General features: G+C 40.0%; 1 protein-coding gene across 5 annotated transcripts in view; it reads left to right on the top strand.

Annotated features, from left to right (window-relative positions):
- The first annotated feature begins 2,417 nt into the window (after window positions 1-2,417).
- tead1b (TEA domain family member 1b) overlaps window positions 2,418-25,701 on the top strand; it is a 77,002-nt gene continuing 53,718 nt past the window's right edge. The window contains exons 1-2 of one of the 5 annotated variants that reach the window (XM_053633941.1): window positions 2,418-3,000; window positions 3,485-3,626. The gene's annotated coding sequence lies outside the window, so the exon portion shown is untranslated. The remainder of the gene's footprint in view (window positions 3,001-3,484; window positions 3,627-25,701) is intronic. The other 4 variants (XM_053633939.1, XM_053633942.1, XM_053633940.1 and 1 more) reach the window with 4 other exon arrangements.

Here is a 25,701-nt window from a genome sequence, read left to right as displayed (position 1 = left end):
GCTGTGACTTTACGCAGGTGTTTAGCGGCCTGCTCCTGGCTGGGATGGAGGGGGTGGGGTGGGGTGGATTAAGACCGGCTCCTCTAGGACTCTGTGGCATTTGCATAGATAAACCTCCCTCTTTTGATGCGTAATAGTTAAAGTGCTGAAAGAACAGACACCACCTATGAGACGAGAGCAGGAGATTAGATAAGAGAACACTGGAAAGCAGGCTGACTGTCAATACTGCTGAACGACGGTCAAAAGGAGAGTGATTGCACTTACAGTATCATGCAGAATCATGCGCTTGGACAACTTATTCATTAACTATTGATTTGCAACAAAAGAGGTCCCTAGATGGGGTTTTTCATTTGTTATGATGATGATGATGATGAACTGTTTGACCTGTTTGACACATAACCCTCTCCCTCCCTCTCAAACTGCCGAACTGGGGTAATGATTAGAGGTTTTGAAGAAAATGTTGGTCTCAAAACAGAATTAGGAGGCTTGCACAGATCACAGGACTCCAGTGCAAGCATGCTGGGATTGTCATATTTCCTATATAAGAAATCAAGCTTAAAAAGGTATCAGTAAACTGAACAGATTCAGCTTCTCGTGCGAATTTCATATGAAAAAGGGTGCTGAAATTTTAACTTAAAACACTGAATGAAAATGGAGAACTGTCTTATCACAAAAACTTTCTACAAGATATAGAACCCTTAAAGTTGCATCTTGTAAGTGTTTTGCAGAAGTTATTACACATTAATGATTCCTAACCCCAATTTCAACAAGAACTGGGAAATTCTGGATAATATTGGAATTATACAAGTATGCATAGATTTAACCAAAGATTGTATAAACTGATAAAAGACATCACTGCTTTAACTTCACTCCCACTCTCTTACTCACTTTCAGTAACTGCTTTATCCTGCTCAGGGTCACGGTAGATCCGGAGCCTATTCTGGAAACACTGGGCATAAAGCAGGAACATGCCCTGGATGGGACACCAGTTCATTTTAACCCAATGTTTTAGACTGGTGTTATTATTATTATTATATTATTATTATTATTATTATTATTATTCATTTACATTTTATCTATATAGAACTTTTCACATTGGTCATTGTCACAAACGTAGCTTTAGAGAAATTTGGATATAAAATGTTCATTTATCCCTAATGAGCAAGCCAGAGGTGACCATGGCAGGGAAAACTCCCTGAGGTGACAAGACGAGAAACCTTGAGAGGAACCAGACTCAAAAGGGAATCCATCCTTATCTGGGTGACACCTGAGAGTCTGGCTGTAAATGGATCTTTACAATTTTTAAGTTAATAAAGTGTTTAAAGTGATTTAAAGCAATGCCATGTCCCTTTAAGGAACACACAGCTGACAGATATGGTCATAGCTCATCATTTATTTTAATGTATAAATGATTAGTTTGCAAAAAAAACAATATTACACAAATAAACTTTAGTAATTCTAATCCAGGTGGATCTTGTTCCAATTTCATTAAAAAAAAATAAAATTAACTTTGATATCGGCATTGGTTCAGAATTCCCATATCATAGGGGTTCACAATCTTTTTGCAGCCAGACACCCCTTTAACTTTAAAATAAGATTCAAAGACAATAGTATACAATTATTTCATGGACATCATTTAAATGTATATAAAATAATGTTTTGGCTATTTAATGGAGCAATTGTGCTTTTTATTTCTGAACTTTCCCCTGACAGAACTTCCATCCATCCATTTTCCATACTGCTTACCTTACACAGGGTCACAGGGAGCCTGGAGGGAACTCGGGGCACAAGGCAGGGGATACCCTGGACAGGGTGCCAACCCATCACAGGCACAATCACACACACACACACACACACACACACACACACACACACACATACTACAGACAATTAGGAAATGCCAATCAGCCAATCTGCTAATGCATGTCTTTGGACTGGGAGAGGAAACCGAAGTACCCAAAAGAAACCCCTGAAGGTGCGAGGCAAAGTATTTTTAAAACTACAATAGTTATTAGATTCAGCTGACTTTATTTATTTATTTAAATATATCTGATTTTATTGAAATATAGATCTGATAGTTTTGAGTTATTAAAGTTTGGATTAAAACACGCAACCATTCAAATGGTGTAATAACTAAAAGAAGTCAATAATAAATATAATATAATTACACTGCTGTAACTAAATGCAAAAAGACAATTTAAAAAATTAAAAAACAATACAAAAATAAATTAATTAAAATACAGACCTATTGCGTATGCTTCAGAGACCCCTGGGTGACCCTGGACCCCACTTTGAGAAATACCCTATAAGTGCATAAGTAATCACACCCCTAACGGTAGGCTGATTAATGGATGAATGCATGCTGTGTTTTTTACTGAACTATTACTAGCACAAGACAAAACTGCAAAACAATATAAATAATACAGAATAAGAACAGAAACAGAGCCAGTCATTTTATCATTAGGCATGAGTCTGTTTCTGAACAAATTTATTGGCTGACTAATAAAAATTGCACACTGGGTCATCTGATAAATCACACGGCTGAGGAAATGATTTCTCCGTCCACTTCTGCGAGGCGAATAAAACTCAAACGTAATCTGCGTTCATTTGAACCCGTGAAGCGCGCCTCGGCCTGCTCCTATTGGGCCGCGCCGTCGACGTTGTCCTCTGAAGTCATCCTTTATGGACGTGGCCACGCCCTCCTCGCTGGGCTCTGGGGGATGACGCCACCCCGTGGCTCCGCCCTCTCGCGCGAACCCGACGCCTCGCGTTCATTTCATTCCTGCTCTCATTCCGCGCATTCTTCGCATCTCTCGGTGTGTCGGCGATCCGCGCTCGCATTCCCGCCCGGCCCTGAACCGCCACAATAACTTTACGCACTTTTGTAAAAATAAATTCTCACACATTAGAAAAAAAAAAAAACAACAAAAAACAACAACCCAAAACAAACAAACAAAGGGGCGGAGCTGTTAAAAAATTATATCGATTACGGACGTTAAGGTAAGTTTAATGTTAATAAAAACGGGTTGATATGCAAACTTGTAGGTTATGTCGTCAGTAAAAAAAAATAAATAAACAATGAAAAAAATTGACAAAATGTAGAGCGGTTTTAAGGAGAAAACAAAACTAGCCAGAGTAGGACGGGCTGGAAGTGTTTTCACACGGATTTAGTTCGCGACTCCAGTGTTTTGTCGACGCCGCTGCAACAGGGTGCTTTCACTTTGTGAGCCACTGACTCAGTGCTGTAACCCGCCGGAGACATGGCTCCAAAAATCTTTGGCATTTTTCACATTTTTTGCTCTAGAACCCGCTCGCGCGCGCCATTGCTCAGCACTAAAGCTCCATCCCGCTCCCTGAAACCCTTCCGCTTCTTACCCGAAGCGTTTGGATGGTAAATTATTTGGACAGGTTTTTTTTTTGTTGTTTTTTTTTTTTTTTTGGACAGGATGACGGATCCAAAATGTTGCTGTTTTCTCTCCCACAGTTCGCCCTGCCGGAAGTTGCAGATCTTCATCGGAGCGGTGCGAAAACAGCGCCGGGAGAAAGAGAAAGAGAGAGAGAGAGAAGGAGAAAGACTTGTTGCTTTTGCGTCTCTTCTTCTTCTTCTTCTCTTAAAAATCCTCACCGTAAGTAGCTTTTACACGTTTCCTTTTGCCTTCTCTTCCCCCTTCCAGCACCACCACCTCCACCTCCTCCACCACTGTTCTTCACATTTAGCAGTCTAAAAACTGCTTGCACTCCGTACGCATGCTCTCAAAGTGTTTATTAAAGCTCGGGAAAATTTCCATAGGGAGATTTATTTATGAATGTTTCCCCCCGTCAAACTTCACAGGAGCGCTTTATTCAACTTCTGTTGCGTTTGAGGACGGGAAGTGCATTATTGCAAGCTTTTTACTGAACTTAAGCATGGGCTAGCGTATATTTCTGGTTTGTTTGTTAGCCTGCTATGATGTATACACACTCAGTCGTCAGATTTCGCCATTACAGCACTCCAGCAAATCAGTATTTACAGTAAGGGAAAAACCGCTCGGCATTCGGCTTGTCATTTCCTTTGTTGGGATTGCCCGCCTTCTCCTCCAGTGTGGACTAATGTCGAAAGAGCAGCTTGTTCTCGTTGTTTGTTTGTTTGTTTTCATTGCTAAGACAGACGACGTTGAATCGACGAGACATGAAACGAGAGCTGTGTTGTTTCTTGAGTCATAAAAAATAACCAGAAATGATACACAGCGCGCGCGACGCTGACGTTGTGTAACAGAGTAGCACTTTAGCTAACATTTGGTCCAGGAAAAGTGTCACTGTTTTAACAGTTTTGGTTACAAATTAGAAGGACATGTGCTTTACACACGTAGTTAGTGTACTAACAGAGGACAATTCGTGATATTATTGGAAGTTTACATGAAGTTTTTTGTTTTGTTTATTTTTTTTTTATTTTTTTAAAAAAGAAACCCCTTTAGCCTTAGGAGATGCATAGAGAAGGCCCGTAGAGGAGCTCAGAGCTCTGCTCTAGTTTTTTTTTTTTTTTCGTTTCTTTTCTTTTTTTTGTGCTAAGCTAATGCTTAGCTTTGCACTTTCCTCTCCTGTTTAAAATTCAGTCTTTCAGCTGAATGTACTCCGCTTGTTTGTTTTGTTTGACTAAGTTTTATCCTCATTTTAAGTCAGTAACTTCACTTAAAGCGCTTTATTAGAATTTATTTATTTATTTAAATTATTTATTATTACTTTGTTAAACCAACTTCAGTGCTTAAGTGCTCCTGTTCACTCAGAGTCGATTATAAAATAAATAAATAACAACCCAGATGTCAAGCATATGTCTAAATGTTTAAATAAGAGTATCTTTAATACTTCATTTCGAAATCCCTATGGAGCGCTTAAAGGAAATACCCAGTGAAGAGGACTTGCGTTACTGTCCCACTCGCTCAGCTTTCTGAAAACAAGTTCCACTATTGTGTGATTTGGGATTAAGCCTCCTTTCTCACAGTTAATTATTGCCTTATATTTCACTCTGGCCTTTAAAAAAAAAAAAGGAAAGGAAAAAAAAAAGAGAGCGAAGAAAGAAAGTCCAGCAAGACACAATGTGTTGTTTGTCTCCTCTAACTGGGCCGTCATCATTGACTACAGTAAACAGATTGAGACTTGACCCCTGACGTGACCTTATCTTGGAAAGCAAATCTGCTCTTTGAGAATGGATCGAAGAGAAGAATAAATGTGGTTTAGCAGCAGTATGTGATACGTTTTGAGCTTATGCAGTGAGAAGACCTGTTGAACATGATGTTTGTCTTGATGGTTTTGAAATGACGGGATCATTATCGAAACATGCTGTAACACTAATTAGTTGGTTGCATGCTCATGTACAGATTTGACATGTTTATGCACAGAACATGATCAAATGCTTTTTTTTTTTCCTCGAACATGTAACCAGTGTATGAGTGTAACCGTACACTCGCCATACACTAAACTGTACTTTTCATTGTTGCTGGAATGGTAACATCTAGACTACATCTTTTGTACCTGTATCTGTGTTGTATGTATCTTTTACATGGTAACATCGTTGTAGTAGTCTGTATTTAAAAAAAAAAAAAAAAAAAGGTGTCAAGTACATCATTCCGCCTTTAGTGCCACTGATGTACCTTTCATTTTGGATGAATACATTAATGGTACACTTCATACACCTTACCAGGTAAAACCTACCCTTGAGGGTACCACCGAAGCTACAAGGAAAGGTAGAGTTTCGTACTCTTTTTTTCTGAGTGTATTTAATAGCATAGCATCATTTTGCTTTCAAGTTCATGTTAGCACATAAAGCCGAAGCAGTCTTGGACCGTAAAATTTCGGGAAAAAAAAAGATATAAAATGTGCTGCAGTATTTGCTCACTATTTGTTTGCGTACTAGTTTGTGTCATAATATGTTTAGGTATTATTTATTGCTTGAGTGACGGACACAAGACATTTATAAAATCTGATGTAATGCAATATTAGGATTTGAATTGTATCTTACACAGCCGTAGACTGCAGCGTGAGAAATTCTGTTTGCCTGTTTCAAAGCTGCTGTGTACGTGATATTTCTCTTGTGTGACACAAATACGAGGGACAAAAAAAGAAGGAAGCTTGAATGTGGTTATATTTCTTAAAGATTTATAAGATTTTGCCCATCCTTCAGAGCGAATTGCAATTTTGAAATAGTGCTTGGACCCATTGCGTTGTCATATCTGTGCATTTTTTTGGGCGGGGGTGGGGGGATTTAATAATGAATCTGAATCAGGAGGTGAAAACTTCGTTCATTTCTATATTTTCTGTCTGAGTGGTGCTTGTGAGCATGGCTGGAGAGAAAAAGAATGCAGTCTTTCACTTGTGAAATGGGAAGAGAATAGGTGCATTGCTCCGACGTACTGGATTGGGTTACCTCTGGGAATGGAGGATTGTGGGGGAATGGACGCAACACAGAGAGACCCTATTGTCTTTCCTGTTGCTGAGCCAGGGAGGAGTGTGTGTGTGTGTGTGTGTGTGTGTGTACGCGCACTAGGCTTTTGAGCTGCAGAAGGCAAACAGTGCCGTGCTCAAGTTGACATCTGGTTTAGTCGCCTTTTGCACCTGTAAGGGGAAAAAATGCAAATATGAACGTTACTCTTAGTGCTTCCAGGATGCAGGCTAACGGCCATTTGTCATGCCGCGGCTGGCGCTCGCTGTCTACACCAGGCCATTGTTATGCCAGCAACAGGCGGCGCTGGCCGTGGCACCATATGGCTCCTGTATGCTTCAGATAAGATATCTACTCACTTAACTTATCAATGGCATTTTAATGCGCCTCATATTTCAGTTGCCAGCTGTTTGTTGCTCTGCATGAATTTGCTTTTGGCAAAAGTTGTTTTTTCAGGCTTTAAATAAACTGAAGGTGTGATTAGTACATCCAAGTTTAGGTTCCTCTTTAAACCTGGTGGTCAGATTGCTCGAACAACAACAATAATAATAATAATTATTATTATTATTATAATTTTAATAATTATAATAATCACATTATCACTTACATTATCAGTCACTCATGAGTCAATCTATATCCATGCTGAAAGTCATGTGATTTCAGTGGAGAACATTTGCTGTTAGAATTTGCATCATACAAATAATAAATGTTCCGTGGGTTATCCTGAATCAAAACCAAGTCATTGACTGCACTATGAAGTGTCATGACACACACCCAATAAATCCATATGTAATTTGTAAGGAAATACTCTCTGGGTCATTCTGTTCTATCAAATTTATCAATGAAGACCTAGTGTGATGCAGCTCCATGCAAAGCGAACATACTTTTACCGCCCTGAAGTTTATTATTTTCCCAAAACAGCATGTCCGGAGGTGTGTTATTCCTCTTTTAACGACAACAATTTACCAACGATTACTTATTAAGGAATTATACTTTTATTAGCTTGTAGTTACATTTAACGTTATTGAATATCCATGCAACAAGTTAGTTCCCATTATCATTTTCATTATAAACTATCCCTGTGTCCACTCGCATTCATTTTCCTTGCTATCTTGAAGCTAATAATAATAATAATAATAATAATAATAAATGCAGCTTGTCAAGTAACTGAGAAATTGCAAAGTCTTGAAATCTCCCCTCACAATGGAAAACTTAAACGAACAGCTTTACCTTAAAGCACTGATACTGACGGAAATCTTCTACTGTAAATGTTAAATCGCTTCTTACAGAAAGCTTCACCAGAGCGACATTGATGCATTTTTCATCTTCATTGTTTCACCGTTTTAAAAATCCAGTTTTGAACTATTGCCAGGCTTAAATTCTCATTTCCCTGTGAATAAGTTTCTACTACAGAAACGATAACGTATTCGAAAGAGTGCGTTAATATTACAATAATAAAACATGTGAGTTAAATGACTGATGGCGCCACTGTCATACTCGCTGTTTGAGAAAATTAATCAAAACCTTAAGATCAATCAGATTTGTGAATTTAATAGTTCTGTTGTATATTACCAAGATAATAAAAGTGAGCAAATTACTGTGAAAGTCTGAACTGAATGTACAGTAAAACCAAGTGAGCTGTTGGCGCGCCTTCATCTGTGTCTATTCTTTTATTGATTTGGAAATCATTTATATCCACTTAGCGAGCAGCAAGCAACAAATAGATTTCATAATGGCTGTATGCAAGGAGCTGAGGGTTTACCTCAACACGTATGAATGAACCACACACAAGCGTCCGCGCCGCTTTTAGAAGCAGCTAACTCGCTTTTCCTCCCGTCCTGCGGTCACAGGACAACGTGAACTGCTCAACTCTGCTGGGACAGAGCCCAACACAAACAGCCACGTCCTGTCTGCTTTATTCACCATCCACATCATTTCCTATTAGAATCTATCTGTGGTCTGAGCAGAATCTGAGAGATCGGTGGGTTAAAAAAAAGGGATGGAAAGTATGACACGACTTGGAAGATGCTGATTGTAAACCTTGACATAATTGCAGAGCCGAATGAGACAGGAGTAACACCCCCCACCCCCCCAATTCTGAGTTTCATATTATATTTTGGTGGATGTGCAAGAGTGATGCTATTCCTGTCCTTCTTCATCAGCACATTTCCCAGCAATGAAGGCAGCTGGTCTAAATAAAGGTCTGAACTGATCAAAAGTGGTTTTAAACATACTGAGATTTATTCACTCTTTCCACAGGCAAACAGACATTTTCAGATTTTTTGTTTCCGTTGGCGTAAAGGCCTCATGTAGGTTTCTAATACAAACTGACATATTAGAGGTAGTTGGAAGCCATTGTATATAAGGCTAGTGCTACGCTATGAAATTCAATAATTACACGTAAGCCCTGTGTTTTAGTCGAAGACCCGTGAGCTCAACTGTTGCAACGTCAGCGTTGGTTATCTGTTGTAATGAGAATTTTTTTTGTAATTTTCAAATTAATACGTAAGGTGACCCTTAAGCAGTCCCTCCAGGATTTAGCGATTCTGCGGTCGCAGAAATGATCGAAAAATCAAGGAAACTCAGCAGTATTCGCAGGAGCTTGCAATTTTCGTTGGATTTGGGCCAAGACATGTCATGCGACCTCATCACAACACGCCACGTGACATCATCACAACGCGCATTCAACCAAACCCCCCCCCCCCATCGATTCACGTGCGTCAAACATGAGTACAGCTTAAAAGATCTCATTTACCAGCAACATCACTGTGAAAGACCGTGCAAAACAATTTCATGCAACTGCAATTTTGCCATTTCAAGTAGTTTTCCGCAAAAAAGCACAAAAAAGGCATTTTTTAGCCTCAATAATCACAAAAAACTCAGCAAAATACTGTATAGACTGCTTAAACTACATCTAAAAACTTGCTAGCTGTGATCCCCCTCCACCCCACTATTTTATAAAATGTTGGGTAGCTGTGTGTCATAGCAGAACAGAAATGAGCTTGATTGATCTGGATTGTCATCAGATACTCATCCTCAAAATGTCTGCAATGTCCTGCGCCATCACATCATCATCAAAACAGAGAAGAGCACTTACACACTCTGTACAGATGATGTTGGACAAAATTTTTAATGACATTTATCTAATGACATTTATCTAACTGAGCAGAACTGAGTAAATTAATCACCGATCATTTACACCAATGTTCGCATGAATGGCGAAGAGACATTGATGAGGCTCGGGTTTAAATTCTGCAAGTGATTTCTACCTTGAGACAGATGTGGGCGATGCTGATAATCACTGACAACTCATTTCCTTTTGTAAAGTTATCATTCTATAAAATGTCGCAGTAATGTTGGGTTTTTTTTTTTTCCATGAGTGGATTAGGTGGGTGGGACATCTTTTAGTGGAATTGAAATAAAATCTTAATAATCTCCTTTTCCACTTTTAATCAGACTTTCAAATGCTAGAGCTTTACTTGTGGTTGAGATACATGCAACAGATACAGTATTTCATTCCAGGAAAACATAGTCGTTTCAGAAATATATACACTGGGATCCAAAAGTTTGAGACCACATTTTTTAAATTTAAAACTGGAAATAAACAGAAAATTGTTAAAAAAAAAAAAAAAAAAAAAAAAAATAATAATAAAATAAAAAAAGGAAATGTGCAACATCTTGCACATTCAATATGAAAGATGTTGCACAATTTCTAGGTCACTATTTAAACGTAAGGACATTTTTAACATGTTAACTGCTTTGTAGAAAAGGTCAGATTTTCCGTGAGTCTTATCCCTTCTATTGAAGCATGTGTTCAGACGACACGCCGATGGATTCGATCTAACACAGATTATAAGGTTTTACACTCGCAGTCAGCTCGAGTGCACACTGTCGGTAAAGCAAAAAGGGGACGTACCAAATGCTACAAAACTCTAGTGTGAGATTCTACTTCTCGCTCAAGTTGTTGCTGATAATATCATTTGTAATGCAAACCTTTGTGTTCAATTGAAAAAGAATGCCAAACAGAAGCACACACACACACATATATATATATATATATATATATATATATATATATATATATATATATATATATATATATATATATATATATTAGAATATTAGAATATGTCAAATCGTGACCATATGAAGGTCTGCACAGTCATGCCACACTATGGGCCGGGGGTCTGCCCGGTCTGCCTCACTATGGGACTGGGGTCTGCCCGGTCTGCCACACTATGGGCTGGGGGTCTGCCCGGTCTGCCTCACTATGGGACTGGGGTCTGCCCGGTCTGCCTCACTATGGGACTGGGGTCTGCCCGGTCTGCCACACTATGGGCCTGGGGTCTGCCCGGTCTGCCACACTATGGGCCTGGGGTCTGCCCGGTCTGCCACACTATGGGCCTGGGGTCTGCCCGGTCTGCCACACTATGGGCCTGGGGTCTGCCCGGTCTGCCACACCATGCACATATCTAGAACAAATATCCAAAACGTAACTGAAGAGTTTGGTCAATTTAAAGCCACTCATCTGTGTTTATACACAGAGTCAGACTCAAGGTTATTTGTAATTTCTAAATCCATTTTCCGTTTGCATTCTAAGGTTTTTACAATGACTTAATAAAGAAAGTCTCAGGGCTGGCATTTGTGAAGGGAAATTAAACCGATATGATTACACATTATTAAGCACAATTAAGTGTTCCAAGCAGACCTGGCTTCATCTTGATTTCCTCTTAAATTAGACTCTGGAGCTATTTTTTCCAGTGGTGCACGTGAGGCAATACATCAGTCTGATTCTCTTTTTTGTGTGTTGTTTTTTTTTTTTATAGAGGTGCAACTATACACACACGCACACACACACACACACACACACATATACACATTCCTACCGATGCTTTGTCTGCCACATTAAGAATGTACACCAACACAAGAGTTCTTCTTTGGACTCCTCGCCAAGGTTAGACGCTTTTTCGGATCTAATTTTCAAGAAGTGGTGAGTGCTGTTCCCTAAAAAAGAAAAAGAAAGAAAAAACGCAAATAAATGTTAGTTATGTAGCTTAATAGAGAGTCAATTAACCGTGAGTGTTGATTAAAGCGAGTTAATGGGCCGCACAGTTAATAATAGGCTTTAAACCTTGAGAATTCTGAATGCGGTACTGTGCACATTTGGTTGAGAGTATTGCATGGCAGAGCCCTTCATACACATAATCAGGTTCCTGCTAAGCTTCAGGACTGTATTTTCCCCCTGCTGTTATTCAACATAGAAGTGCAAAGAGGAATGTTTTAACATGCATGTTTCTGCTTTTCAGCTTTTTAGTTTATTGTGTTGGACAAGACTTAACAAGGAAACATATTTTTCCCTTTCATGATTGTGTCATGATGAATATGGCTTCGTGGTGTTTGTATGACTGTGAGTATGCACTGTAGACCATAGACCATTGTGTGTCAGAGAATGAGCGGAGGAGATCTGAGTAAATCCGCGTCTCCGATGCTGTTTGTGACTGCGGTCTCCTTAAAGCACAACTGCCATATAAAGGCGAATGTAAATGTGCGGCTATAAAATGCCAGCAAACTCTGGGGTACACTTTGGCCTTAACAACCTTTTTTTTGGGGGGGGGGGGGTGTACTTTACTAGATTGCTTTCACTTACATAATAAAGGATTAACACTTTGTTCTTTGAATTTGTAATGGGTATTATCTACGTTTTTAACTAAACATCATGCGATAGGGAAAAAAATTCTCTTGACATTTTCAATATGTAGTTTTGTGATACGAAGGAGAGTTCTTAGATTTCTTTATTTAGCACTATCACAACATCGTACGCGTCGAAGTATTCAATAGGAAAATGTGGGGCAAATTATATGATTGATACAGTAAGTAAGGAGTAACACACTTTTAAGGCATGCTGTTATGGGAAAATAATCAACAAGGTAGCGTGATGCATGTGCAGTTATTGTTACCACCACAATGTTGATTATTTTCCAGTAACACACATCCCAAAGTGTTTTATTCTTCTTATACTACAGCAAAAAGGCTCATACTTAAAAAAAAAAAAAACAACAACATTTATAGTTACATTTAATGTTGTAGAACAAAACTATAGCACCTATAAACTGTTGTTCCTGTACCAGCCTCTCTTTTTTCCTTTTCTTGAAGCTATAATTAGGCAAAAAAAAAAAAAAACCACACACCAGGAAACCAGAAAGCTCCTGAAGACTTTCCTGTGGAGGAAAACGTACTGATAAAGAGTTATAATTACAGTGCACCTGCACTGGAGACTCCTTCCACAAATGTTAAAAATTAATTTGGACAGAAAATGTCATCATATTAACGATTACACATTTTTCTTTCTTAATCCGTTTAATCGGTTTATTATCCCTCAGTGGTGGAATGCACTTCCAACGTTAATCAAAAAACAGCTAAAGACCCACCTCTTCCGTGAACACCTAACTAAACCCTAAAATGCCAACCCCACATTATCCTAAAAAACAAACAAACAAACAAACAAACAAAAAACACCTACTCTGGCACTTAAACCTCGACTCTGCGCACTTTGCTTGTCTAGAACTCAATTAAAAGATCTTGTACGGTAGCACTACTTGTATTATTCTCTGCTTGATATATCGCTTTGCTTGTATTTCCTCATTTGTAAGTCGCTTTGGATAAAAGCGTGTGCAAAATGAATAAATGTAAATGTATTATAAGTCTTAGAATACGTGGAAGTCCCTGTGAATTAGTCAGTCCCTCCAGGATGTAGCGAATTTGCGATCGCAGAAATGAACACAAAATCAAGCAAACGCCACAATATTCAGAGGAGCTTGCAATTTCTCAAAATTACAGCAGATTTTCAGCAGATGTGGGCCAAGACACGTCATGTGACATCATCACAACACGCATTCAACCAAAGCCCTCTTCGATTCACGTGTGTCGAACATGAGTACAGCTAAAAGGTCTCATTTACCAACAAACATCACCGTGAAAAAAAAGACAAAAAAAACTCAGCAAATTTAACGATCAGTACAACGATCACATAATGAACTCCTGATGGACTGATTGGCCGTTACTATAGAAACAATAATGTATTAGAAAGAGTGACGTGATATAAACCTCAGTTCTGTCAGATGCTGTTAAAGAGAAGTATTCAACACCTGACCAATCGGATTCAAGAATTCATCAGCGCTGGCTGTTAACTCCGACATCAACGTCTTCATCATATCTACTTGTTTTAGCAACTTACAAATGATAGTTTTCTTGAATGAACTGAAAAAAAAAAACCCAACCTAAAACCAGATGCCATTTCTAGTCATAAGAAAACAATTAGTTTTAATCACAAACATGTCCTAACACTGTTTTATTCATTATTTCCTGTTTTCTCCGACTTGTCTTCACCCTAAAAGGTCACATGGCCCAAGTTTCTATGTAGGCAAACCATGAAAACAGTATCGACTCCATGAATCATTAGATGACTCAGTTCCAGAAGTTGCCATAAACCTCAGAGTTCTTGGCTGCAGCTGAAAGCAGGAAATCCAGGCTTCAATAACTTCCTTTCCCAGAGCAACCATCAACGGGAAGATGTACGGCCGTGCAACAAAGCCACTCGCTCACTTCATTTACTCAAACTGTTTATAATTTGTGGTCCGTATTGAAGCGCTGAGCATCCAGGCTCGCTGGCACAGCGTTCCCCGCTCCGGCGTCGCTATAAATCCCGAGCAGACCTTTCATTAATGGCCGCCGCATTGTTATTGTGACCGGCCGAGTCCTAGAGCTGGCCTGTGATTTGGGCGACCGAGGATCTCTCGCAGCATTAGTATGCACAGAGACGGGCTGAACTCTCGCTGCGGTGCGGCTAGAGCTTAGTAAACACCGACACTCTGATTCAACACAACAAACACTACGGGCACAGAAGCACAGAGCAGCAGGGCCTTGTCTTTTTGTGTCTCTGCAGCTCACTGTTACAGACACTGAGAGATTTTTGGCAGCGTTCTGAAAAGAAAAGCAGGACTGGCTTTTTTTTTTTTTTTTTTTTTACAAGTGTGTGTGTGTGTGTGTTTTGGTAAAGAAAGTCATGGCATATTATTTAGTTAGAAAGTTAGCAAAAGCTGTAAAAAAAAAAAAAACCTGTCTAGCTTGCTAGTGAACCTGTCTTGCTATTGTCATTGGTTTCTGTTTACATAATATTATAATATAATTAGCCTAATGTTAACTAGTTTACTGTTTGTTTACACATTATACCATTTAGCGTAATCGGAGCTATGTTGTTAGCAACATTGGTTACTAGATTGCACTATATAATAGTTATTAGCATAATCCTAGATAGCTTGCTAGTGCTTTTGACTACTGACATACATGATATAGGGGTCATTCCTATGTTCCCAGGGTCCTATGTTCCCCAATTTAGTATTCTGTTAACACACATCAAGTAAACATTTCAAAAGGATTTATGTAGTCAGGAGTTATTTTCCCAAGGCCCTATTAACTTTATTACCTTTTAACGTCAAACACCAAAGACACATTTAAATGAATAACATCATACAATAGTTTAAAATCCATCCTTCACACTTGAAATGTATGAAAGTTATGAACTTGGAAAATGAGCTAGGTTGCACACACTGAACCCTCACTTGTGCTGCTCTAAAACTAGCTGTTATTCATACAGTTCAACTCCATGCATGAACAATAGTGAAATGCCATGACTGAAGAAATGCCATACGGATACTGTAGCCTATAAAAACAGCAAATTGTCTTAAAAGGAACAAAATGTTAAGTATGAACATGTCCCAGCTCTCACTTATGCTGTAGTCTAACTCCAGCTTTAAACCACCATGTGTTCATTATGTGCCATATAAATCTGGGGAACATAGGACCCTGGGAGCATGGATATGCTAACCGTGATGTAGCTAGCTTTGTAGAATTATTGGTTACTGTTCTACACAATATAATAGCTATTAGCATAATCCTTGCTAGCTTGCTAGTGCTTTTGACTAGTGGGTTACACAATATAATAGTTAGCTTAATCGTAGCTAGCTTTTGAGCACCATTGGTTACTGTTTTACACAATATTATAATTGTTTTTAATATAAAAACAAGCTAACTTGCTCTTGACATTGGTTACTAGTTTACACAATATAATTGTTAGCTTAATGTTAGCTAGTTTGCTAGTGTCATTGATTACTATTTAGCACATTATAGAAGTTAGGCTGAGGTACTGAGGTAGCTTGCTAGTGCTACTGGTTTGCACAGTATAATTGTTAGCTTAAGGATTCAAGGAAGTTTATTGTCATTCCAAAACATGGGCTATGTGAAAGGAATGAAACTAAGAACCGAGGTCCCGGTAACAACAGCAAAGAATTAAAAACACTAAGTATAAATTATGCGGAGCAATAAAATTAGCGGAGCAAGAAATAGGTACTGTACATAAACAATAAAACAATACAACTTACTATACAGCAGTACAATCTTTCTGAGGAGTTATTGCACATGAAAGAGTGTTATTGCACATGAAATAAGTGTTATTGCACTTGAAAGAGTCTCTGATGTATGAGTGTTATTGCACATAGAAGAATCTCTGGTGTATGAGTGTTATTGCACATTAGAAAAAGTTTTTGAGTCTAACCGCTTCTGGGAAGAAGCTGTTTCTGAGCCTGGTTGTTCTGGCCCTAATGCTGCGCAGCCTTCTACCTAAGGGAACAGGGGTAAACAGTCCGTGAGCAGGATGGAAAGAGTCTTTCATGATACGGTCAACCTTGTTCCTGCATCCGCTGGTGTAAATGTTCTCGATTGTTGGAAAACTGCAGCTAGTGATCCGCTGTGCAGACTTAACTACACGCTGCAGAGCCTTCCTGTCTGCAGCAGAGCAGTTTCCGTACCACACGGTGACACATGATGTAAGGATGCTCTCCACTACGCACCTGTAGAAGGACGTGAGGACTGTGGTACCTAGGCCAACCCGCTTGAGCCTACTCAGGAAGTACAGTCATTGATGGGCCTTCTTTATTAAGCTGACGGAGTTGGTGTGCCAGATGAGGTCGTTATTGATGTGTATCCCCAGGCTTTTCAAGCGGGGGACGACCTCGACAGCTGTTCCTCCTATGTAAAGAGGGGCGGGAAGGCTCCTAGTGACTTTCCTGAAATCCACAATCATTTCCTTTGTTTTCTTCACATTGATGCAGAGGTTGTCGGTTCTGCACCAAGCCTCCAGTTGTTCCACCTCTAGCCTGTACTGTGTCTCATCGTTGCGGGAAATTAGTTCTATCACTGCTGTATCATCCGCAAACTTGACAATGTGGGTGCTCGGGAATGTAGCTGAGCAGTCGTAGGTCAGCAGAGTATACAGCAAGGGGCTCAGGATACATCCCTGAGGAGAGCCAGTGTTGAGGATGATCGGGGAGGAAGTGATGTCGTGGATTCTGACAGTCTGTCTCCTGTTTGTTAAGAAGTCCAGTAATCAGTTGCATAATAATGATGGACTCAACCCAAGTGTCTCTAGCTTGTGTGTCAATGTTTGAGGTATGATTGTATTAAAAGTGGAGCTAAGATCTAGGAAGAGCAGTCAGAAAGAGTCCCTGCCCTCCAAGTGGGTGAGGGCCAGATGTACAACATATGAAATGGCATCTGCGGTTGATCTATTCCTCCTATATGCATACTAATGGAGGTCGATGCTGGCGTCAGTTTGACTTTTTATATGGTCCATGATCAGCCTCTCAAAGCACTTCATGTCTATCGGAGTTAGTGCTATCGGGCGATAGTCATTCAGGTCTGACACTGCTGTGGTCTTTGGAACAGGGATGATGATGGCAGATTTGAAGCATGATGGTACATTTGCTTGGGAGAGTGAGACATTGAAGATGTCAGTCAGTACCTCCACGAGTCTTTCAGGAACTGACCCGAGATGCTGTCCGGACCTGCAGCCTTTCCGGGCTTGATCTTGAGGAGGGACCCCCTGACATCCTCTGTAGTTACGCCAGGGGGCTACTCACCTGGTGTTAGGGTGAGTCTGGTGCTAGGAGAAGTGTTGCAGGCTTCAAAACGAGCATAAAAAGCGTTGAGAGCATCGGGAAGAGACGGGTCCCTAGGGCATTTGGTGTCTCTTCTGTTGTAGTCTGTGATGGTCTTGATGCTCGCCCACATGCTCCGGGGATCATTGGTGGAGACATGACATGTATTTTTAGAGCATATGCAGCTTTGGCTCTTTTTATGCCTGCAGTCAATTTCCTTCTTGTTGCTCTTAGCACAACTGTGTCGCCAGACCTGACCGCAGACTCCCAGGTTCTCAGAAGAGATCTGATCTCAGCATTCAGCCAGGGTTTCTGATTAGGGTGGATAGTAATTGTTCTGGTGGAGGTAACATCATCTGCATACCTACTAATGTAGCTGGTGACCGTTGATGCATATTCTTCCAGATTCATCTCTCCAGCGTATGTTGCTGCTCCTGGTGTTCACTTATACGCAGCCATAGTAGGTCCATTTTGTTGTCCAGTGCACGAGCATTGGCTAGAAAGAGTGACGGAATCGCTGGTCTGTTGTTGTTAGCCTTTAGTTGACTAGTAGGCCGGCTCGCTTGCCCCACTTCTGCTTCCATGTGTACCGCTTTCTCTTGCCTCTGAGCCACTGTGTGTTGTTCCGCCATGCCACTGGCCTCAGTAGCCTCATCCTGCCTGGCTCCGATGTGAGATTCGGTGGTAGTTTTGCTTCTGTCCTATAGTTGATTTTTTGTAATTCAGACGAACTATATCTTATATCCTTTCCTGCACCCTTACTCTCACATACACTGTCATAACATGATTTTTAATGTTTTCATTCTGTTTGGAGTGAAATGTGTCTGTTTGTGCATGTATAAGCCCCCAAAACTCCCACAAAGGGATTTATTCTATCTAACAGAGAGCACTCCTCCAGATCTGCCCGAAACGCCTCGTTCAAAGTCCAGATTTACTTCCGTAACTTCTGTATGTCATCAGCATAATCCCACCCAAAGGCAGCCATGAAGAAAGAAGGCGAGGCTTCAGTGAACTCAGGCGCCGTGTTGTGGAGACGCTGTGTGTTTCGGTGTGAAAGCAAAAACTCTTTGTTTAGCCTTCTGAAAACGGACCAAATTGGGAATCAGTGGTTACTGTTTATATATAACGCTGTTCCTGAGCAGTACAACCTGAACGTTTGCTTGTGCACAGCACATTTTACGGAGAACAGCTTCCTGAACCTGGGCGAGTACAATGCAGGCTATACACAAAAGCTACTCCGGAAAATTCGGGCAATTCCCACTTTCCTCGGACAGTGGGAATCTTGCGCTTCTGAATCAGAACCTGTAAGTGTGTTTGATTATTTTATGAAGTATCTGCTATTGACTGTTCAAATGCGAAGTTTTGTGTTGTGGCTCAGTTGTAGGCCTCTGCTAACGTGCTAGCTAAAGTTTGCTAAGTTGCCTCAGTTTTTTAAAAGCGTTTGTTTGTATGTTGGTGGTCTGACAGAGACGTTGAATGTAGCTGTTGTTGCCATTGTATCTTGAAACGGTTTATATCAATCGAATCACAAGAATCTTAGTTTTCCAAAGATATATTGCATGAGTACCTATATACACACAGAAGCTGTGTACAGCATACTTAGCCCCGCAGGTGGGGTCGGAATTTACATCGGATCTGAAAGGTGAGAGAGTTAAACGTTCTGCCCAAGTCATGTTTGCAAACTTGCTTCCGCTTGATCATCTGCATTTGCTGAATCGGGTTCGAACTGACACGGTAAAACCAACGACATGTTGCTTAGGAGCTTAGAATTGCTTTAGAAGCCTTGGAGGCTACAGCTAAAGCTAACGCTAAGGGGCATTACTTTGATGACACACGCAAGGCTTTTGGCCTTTCACAACGCAACGGGTCAGCTGGCCAATCAGAGCACTCTGCGCTTTTCGGAAGGAGGGGCTTTGCAGAAATCGGAGCGTTTCAGGCAGCCTGGGAATAGAGGCACATGTACAGTATTTGACAAATAATGAGTTTTTTGAACATTAAAGCATGTTAACCTATTTTATTAGAACCAATAAACAACATAATTAATGTTTAAAAACATTTAAAAAATCATGTTCTGATGCCTTTAATGTTAGCTATTTTGCTAGCACCATTGTCAGTGGTTTAAACAATATATTCGTTAGACTAATGTTAGCTTGTTGCTAGTAATATTGTTAATGGTTTACACAATATATTAGTTAGTAACTGATTTAGACAATATAATAGTTAGCTTAGCTACTGTGTGTGTGTGTGTGTATATATGTATGTGTATATATACATATATATATATATATATATATATATATATATATATATATATATATATATATATATATATGAGAACTACTGGTTTACATAAACATTAGGCTAACTTGCTAGTGCTTAGTTATAAAGACATTATAAAATGTACCCTAATTTTACCTAGTGTGATATGTGGATAATAATAGACACTCTGTTCAAATGAAATGATACAGTATTTTAAATATTCATTTCATCTGTACATAAGTGGACGTTTCTTATTGGTTAATAGCAGATATCTCTCTGAAATCTTCAAACTATTAGGAAGGACAGTGTAACTTACTCTCAAGGTTTTTTTTTATATTGGCCTTTAATAGAACTAACCAGTATTTACGTAATTTGTTCTGTATTATTTTCTATTGGGATGTATCTTTTGTGTGTGTGTGTGTTTTTTTAAGTACATCATGAGTGTAGTGGAAGATACTGTATAGAGGACAGACATTTTTCCAAAGGACACTTTTTCCATACCATTAATCCCCCATGACCTGACACTGGATGTCAGCATGATGTTTCCATGGAGCCGGCTCCCACCGCTGTTGAGGAACCTCTAAACATGGTCACGTCACCACATGACTTTAATGCCATTAGCATTTGGGGAGGAAGTAGTGACTCACAGCAGGTGGAGGATTTTTCTTATCATGGAGGAACTTTGGGGGAGGGGGTCGGAGCGGAGCAGAGGGGGGAAGAGGGGGTCTGGGTTGAAAAGCAGATATCTTTCTTGCTCATAAGTGTCCAAAGATGTCTTATCTCCTCCCGTGCTTATTTACAGCTTTAATTTCCTGCGCTTCATAAGCACCACCTCGTGCGTCCTGATGTGTCGTAACACGTCTGCGTAACACGAAAGCGATGCTGGAATGTCGCCTATTTCTGGAATGCTCGTCTTTAAAAAAGACGGTAAACCTGTCAGATAATTCTGACTGCAGTTACGCAAATTACAGCTAATCACCTGGTGTAACTTTCTCCCCATCGGACAGTCATCCCACACCACTGTTTTCGTTATATCATGTCATGATTGCTGCATGCCTGAATAGAAAACGCTTCAGGAGTGGAGTATCGAGCTCCAGCGATCCAGCCCATGAGCCGTAAATAGAGAGTGTCCCTGGGCCCTATTTGCAGCAGCGGTGTAATGGGCTGAACAGTGCGGCTGATTGTTGCACGTCGCAGTCAGGTGGAGAAAGCTGTTTTGACAGGCCCTGTAAATCAATCCAGCATCCCGGCCAACAGAAATTGATCCCAGAGTGGCCTGTAGTAGCAGCAGGGATCGGGTCTGAGGTTTGAGCCGGATGGCATGAGAAGGATTGACTGCATCCAGCTCCGTGGGTTTAAAGAGGTATGAAATAAACGCTCTGGCGCTGCCAGTAGGAGAAGAATCACTGGCTGTCCACTCCACCGGACTTTTGCTTTCTGATTTCAGCTTTACAAGAGCATGGAGACGTGTTTACAAAGCCAGGAGGAACATTCTCTCCAAACGACCCAGATTGCCTCGATCAATTGTATGGTTTCTATCTGAAAACGATCATTGTAATATTTTGATTAATATATCATGACGTAACAGCTTCACGCGTCATTTTAATAGAAATGGTGAAATAAAATCATACTTAAAATATGGCTATTTTAAAATCACTGGGTTTTAGAGTTGCTATTTGGACTAGAAATAGTGTATCAAATGTGAACACCCAGAATTTATTGTAGGAAAGTTATTACTCAACCTGCTTTTTTGTGCACTAGGTGTACCACATGACTATTATTTTCACACCTCCCTACACCACATGACCTTTCCTGGCACTAATATAAAAATATTTGGCATATCAGCGCTTTTTTTTTTTCTTCCATCAGTTTTTTTTTTCAATGCATTAAAATAAATAAATAAATAGATTAAAAAGCGTTTCATTCAAATGCACGAATAAAGCTAATTAAAAATAAATTCAATTTATTCATTGGGACTATATTTTTAATATTTTGACGCATTAGTAAAAAAAATTTTGATCAGATATTAAATTACATTTCAAATGTAATATCTGATAAAACAGTAGATATTACAGTAGATAATAGAAACCCTAGGAGTAACTTTGGGGAAAAATGGATTCTTCTTGCAGTTTTATGAAAACAATTCATTTATTTATTAAAAAAAAATATTTTAGGAGTTATAATTAGAATTAAATTAATCATATACCGTATCTTTTTTTATTTTATTATCATCCTATATTTTACATTTTTGTGACAATGGGTGCACTTTACTGACGCACAGCATGTGAAATCTCAGACGTTTACATCTCGCTGTAAAAATGCGTAACCGGTCACTACTTGTGCTAAACCCGAAGACTCCAGGATAGTTGAGGCATTACAGCAGTAATTAGCTAGCCTCAGTAGGACACTTCTGAAATACTCTGTGTGCCTTGCGCTTTAGTAATTACCAGGTAATTGCAGTTCTTCTCTTTGAGACCTTAACTACAACGGGTCATTACGGAGTTGGAGAAAGCCATTCACGGAATGATCACTGCACCTTCCGAGATAATCACACGAAAGGAGTCGACACAGAAAATTACATTTCGGACCTCTCGTCTTTTATTTCATTACCCCGGCCTTGTGCGACGGCTGAAATTGGGTCTCTTAATTTAAGAAGCTGCATTCCGGCTCGGCCTCGACCGTAGCGCTCCTTGTAATCCGTTGATAAGTGTCATCTCCCATAATGCCGTGTCACAGCCTCGGCTCATCTCTCGCTGAGGCATTCACTTGTTGCCCACAGCCCCTCCTCTTTATCGCACTAATAAGACTATTTCCATGGAGCCCGAGTCAGCCGGAGAGGAGTGCGCACTTATCTCTTGAGGTTGCGACAGTTTCCAGAGGTGGCGTTCCTGCCTCATAGAAGCTGTGATCATTAGTGTTCGAACAGACCCTTTTTTTTGCTTTTTGACAAGCTCGTGACCAAAGCCAAAGACGAGCTCGGGTCAGCAGGAGAGCCACTTACCACACGCCTTTGAATGGTGTTATGACGCTGTTGCCAGAGGCGCCCGAGTCCATGTTCTAACTTGAAGCATGAAGAGGTGCATTGTGAAGGCCATGCGATTCCGAGACCTTCTAATTGGAGTGGGTGCGTCATTTGGTGCACACCAGCAGCTGTGTTGTCACCTGTCCTCTTTCTTGAATTAAGGATTAGCGCATGGTGCTGAGGATTAACAATTGGGCTTTCTTGTAAATGCCTTTAGCACAGCTTACAATAATCATCATTTTTTTGCATTTCAAAGAAGTCCCTGTTATCTCTTAGACATTTAGTTTTTGAAAAGATTCAGCAAAGAACAAAATGGTCTGTCCTGAAGACTTTCACAAAGCTCTGACACTGGAGACTCCTTCCAAAAATCTCTAAATAAAAATCTCCATACATCCATCCATCCGTTTTCTGTACTGCTTATCCTACACAGGGTCGCGGGGAGCCTGGAGCATATCCCAGGGAACTCGGGGCACGAGGCGGGGGACACCTTGGATGGGGTGCCAACTCCTCGCACATGCACTCACACACCCATTCACACACTACGGACAATTTTGAAATGCCTGTCAGCCTACAACGCATGTCTTTGGACTGGGCGAGGAAACCGGAGTACCTGGAGGAAACCGCCAAAGCACGTGGAGAACATGCACACACACACACACAGGGTGGAGGCGAGATTCAAACCCCCAACCCCCAACTAATACTAATACTAACTTCATAATAGAACGAGTGCTGGAACTGCTCAGAGCTGCTGTTATAGAAAAATAGTCTGACCAATCAGAATCAAGAGTTGAACAGTATAAGATTATATATTATGCAACTTATTTACAGGATTTAGCTCCCTGAAAGTGCCATTTATCCTGTTTCAGAATCCATCACTGTACTGTAGTTTGGCTCATGTTCTCTTCAGCCAGCTTTGTGTGCGACGCTTTGTGTTTAAATGATGAGATGGATATAATGATGCCATAGAGACATATGCCTTAAATGAACGAGCAAGTAAATAGGGCTCTTTTTTTCCACAGGGCAGACTTTTTGATATGATTCTAATGAATGCAGCGCAGCGCATGTCCGTCCACTCCACCGCTCTAAAGGACCTGCGTACCTAAGAGCGAAGCAGACGCCGGTACACAAAAGAGACACACTAGCAGAAATATTCCATTCAAATGCAAACAGCCTCTCAAAAGAGGAGGCTTTGAAAGGACGCATTAATTGAGTTTTCTGTCATATTGTGAATTATCATACTGAGTTCATGGAGCTGTACTTAGCACCAAGATGGTTCTGGTCTTTAACTGCATGCTTTGTTTAAAGAGAAGTAGAAAGTTTGGAGCTTCAGGTTCTACAGGGATAGTCACCTGCTTCTCATTTTCAGTCCTACAGCTGATGTCGGTCTTCGCTTTCCACAAGACTGACCGAAAGCTGCAGCGATTTATGTTTTTTTGCTCTCCGCTTGATCTTGTCCAGATTGAGTCTTGAATATTGGTCAATTTCTTTTCCCTTAAGAGTTGTCTGAGGCGGTTTTGTTCTTGCTTGCACGCTAGGTTTCCATCCAAATGGCTCACTAATTTAAAGCAAGCAAACTGGAAACGTTTGCCAGTTGCCATGTTTCCACCAGTTACGGTCTACAAACACTCGGAAGAGGGGAATTACGAGGAACATGCAATCAGTAGATCACCCAGCAAAAGTGTCATGGAGAGACTGAACACCCACAACACCAAGTTAAAAAAAATAAACCCTTTCCACCACTTCTAAAATATTTAGCATTAAAAAAAATATATTAAAATCGAGTGCAAAAGTTTGTATGTCTCAGTCATTTTTGAATGGAAAAAAGAAAGGAAAAAATATATTTTTTGTACAAAGTACTGTATCTATTAAGAAACATCTTATTTATAATAATACAATTTTTGAGAATATTGATGTTGCATTCAGGAAGAGGAAATTTGTCCTTTTTTAAAAAATGAAAATACACTTTTATTTAGTTTCCATTTTTGTTTTATCACTGATGTTCCTTTTATGAACACAAAATGTTTGGCTTGTATAATTTAAACGTCTTTTTTTTTCTTTTTCTTCTTTCTTCATTTTCTTCTTCATTTTGCACAAACCCTACGACATTCACACTATCAAGTGACGAGTCGCTCATGTCACTTCTAGTTTGTATCTTGTTTTTTTTAGATCCGATGAGAAAGCAGACCCTGTTTATTGCTTTGAAAGCTGAGTAATTTAAACAAAAATTAATTCATGTACCAACGGGTTTGAAAATTTGTGCTTTTTTAAATTTACATAGTACGTGCTGAACTTTGTGTTAGCTACGTTGGCAGGTTAGCAAAGCAAGCTAACTGTACTAGCTACGTACCAGTCAAGGTTTTTTTGTGATTGTTGCGGCTTTTTTCAAACCCTGTGATGGAACTTTTTTGTGCTTTTTTTTTTGTGTGAAAAACTACTTGAGTTGGTGTAATTGCAGTGCAATTTCGCAGTGATGTTTGTTGGTAAACGAGACCTTTTAGCTGTACCCAGGTTCAGTGCACGTGAATCGAAGAGGGCTTTGGTTGAATGAATGCACGTTGCACGTTGTGATGATGTCACATGGCACATCTTGGCACAAATCTGCAGTAATTTTGAAACATTGCAGGCTCCTTCGAATATTGCAGAGTTTGCTTGAGTTTGAGAATATTGCAGAGTTTCCTTTCTCAGATTGCACAGTCCCAGAGGGACTGATGTATACGTAACAGAGGAACCAACGATCTTTGCTACTTCCTTCCAAGCTCTATTTTTCTTTAATGTCTTGTATAATATATAAGGAATGTGACAGGATAAGATTAATCCACAGTTGTCCATTCAGGTTTTCTTTCCATTTTTGCGTGTCGGAGAGTAAACGGAAACTAATTTCAGGTAGGAGCTGAAGTTCGGAAGAAACATCGGACCACGTGCACCACAGGACGCCACTGTCGCTGAATTGCAGCCCGACATCCATGTAAGGGTATGCATACTTTTGCGCTCAACTCTATGCGCGCATTGAAATG

Source organism: Ictalurus furcatus, chromosome 10, assembly GCF_023375685.1.
Source record: "Ictalurus furcatus strain D&B chromosome 10, Billie_1.0, whole genome shotgun sequence".
NCBI lineage: Eukaryota > Metazoa > Chordata > Actinopteri > Siluriformes > Ictaluridae > Ictalurus > Ictalurus furcatus.
Note: the sequence above shows the minus strand (reverse complement) of the source record. Positions and strands in the feature narration are given on the sequence as shown.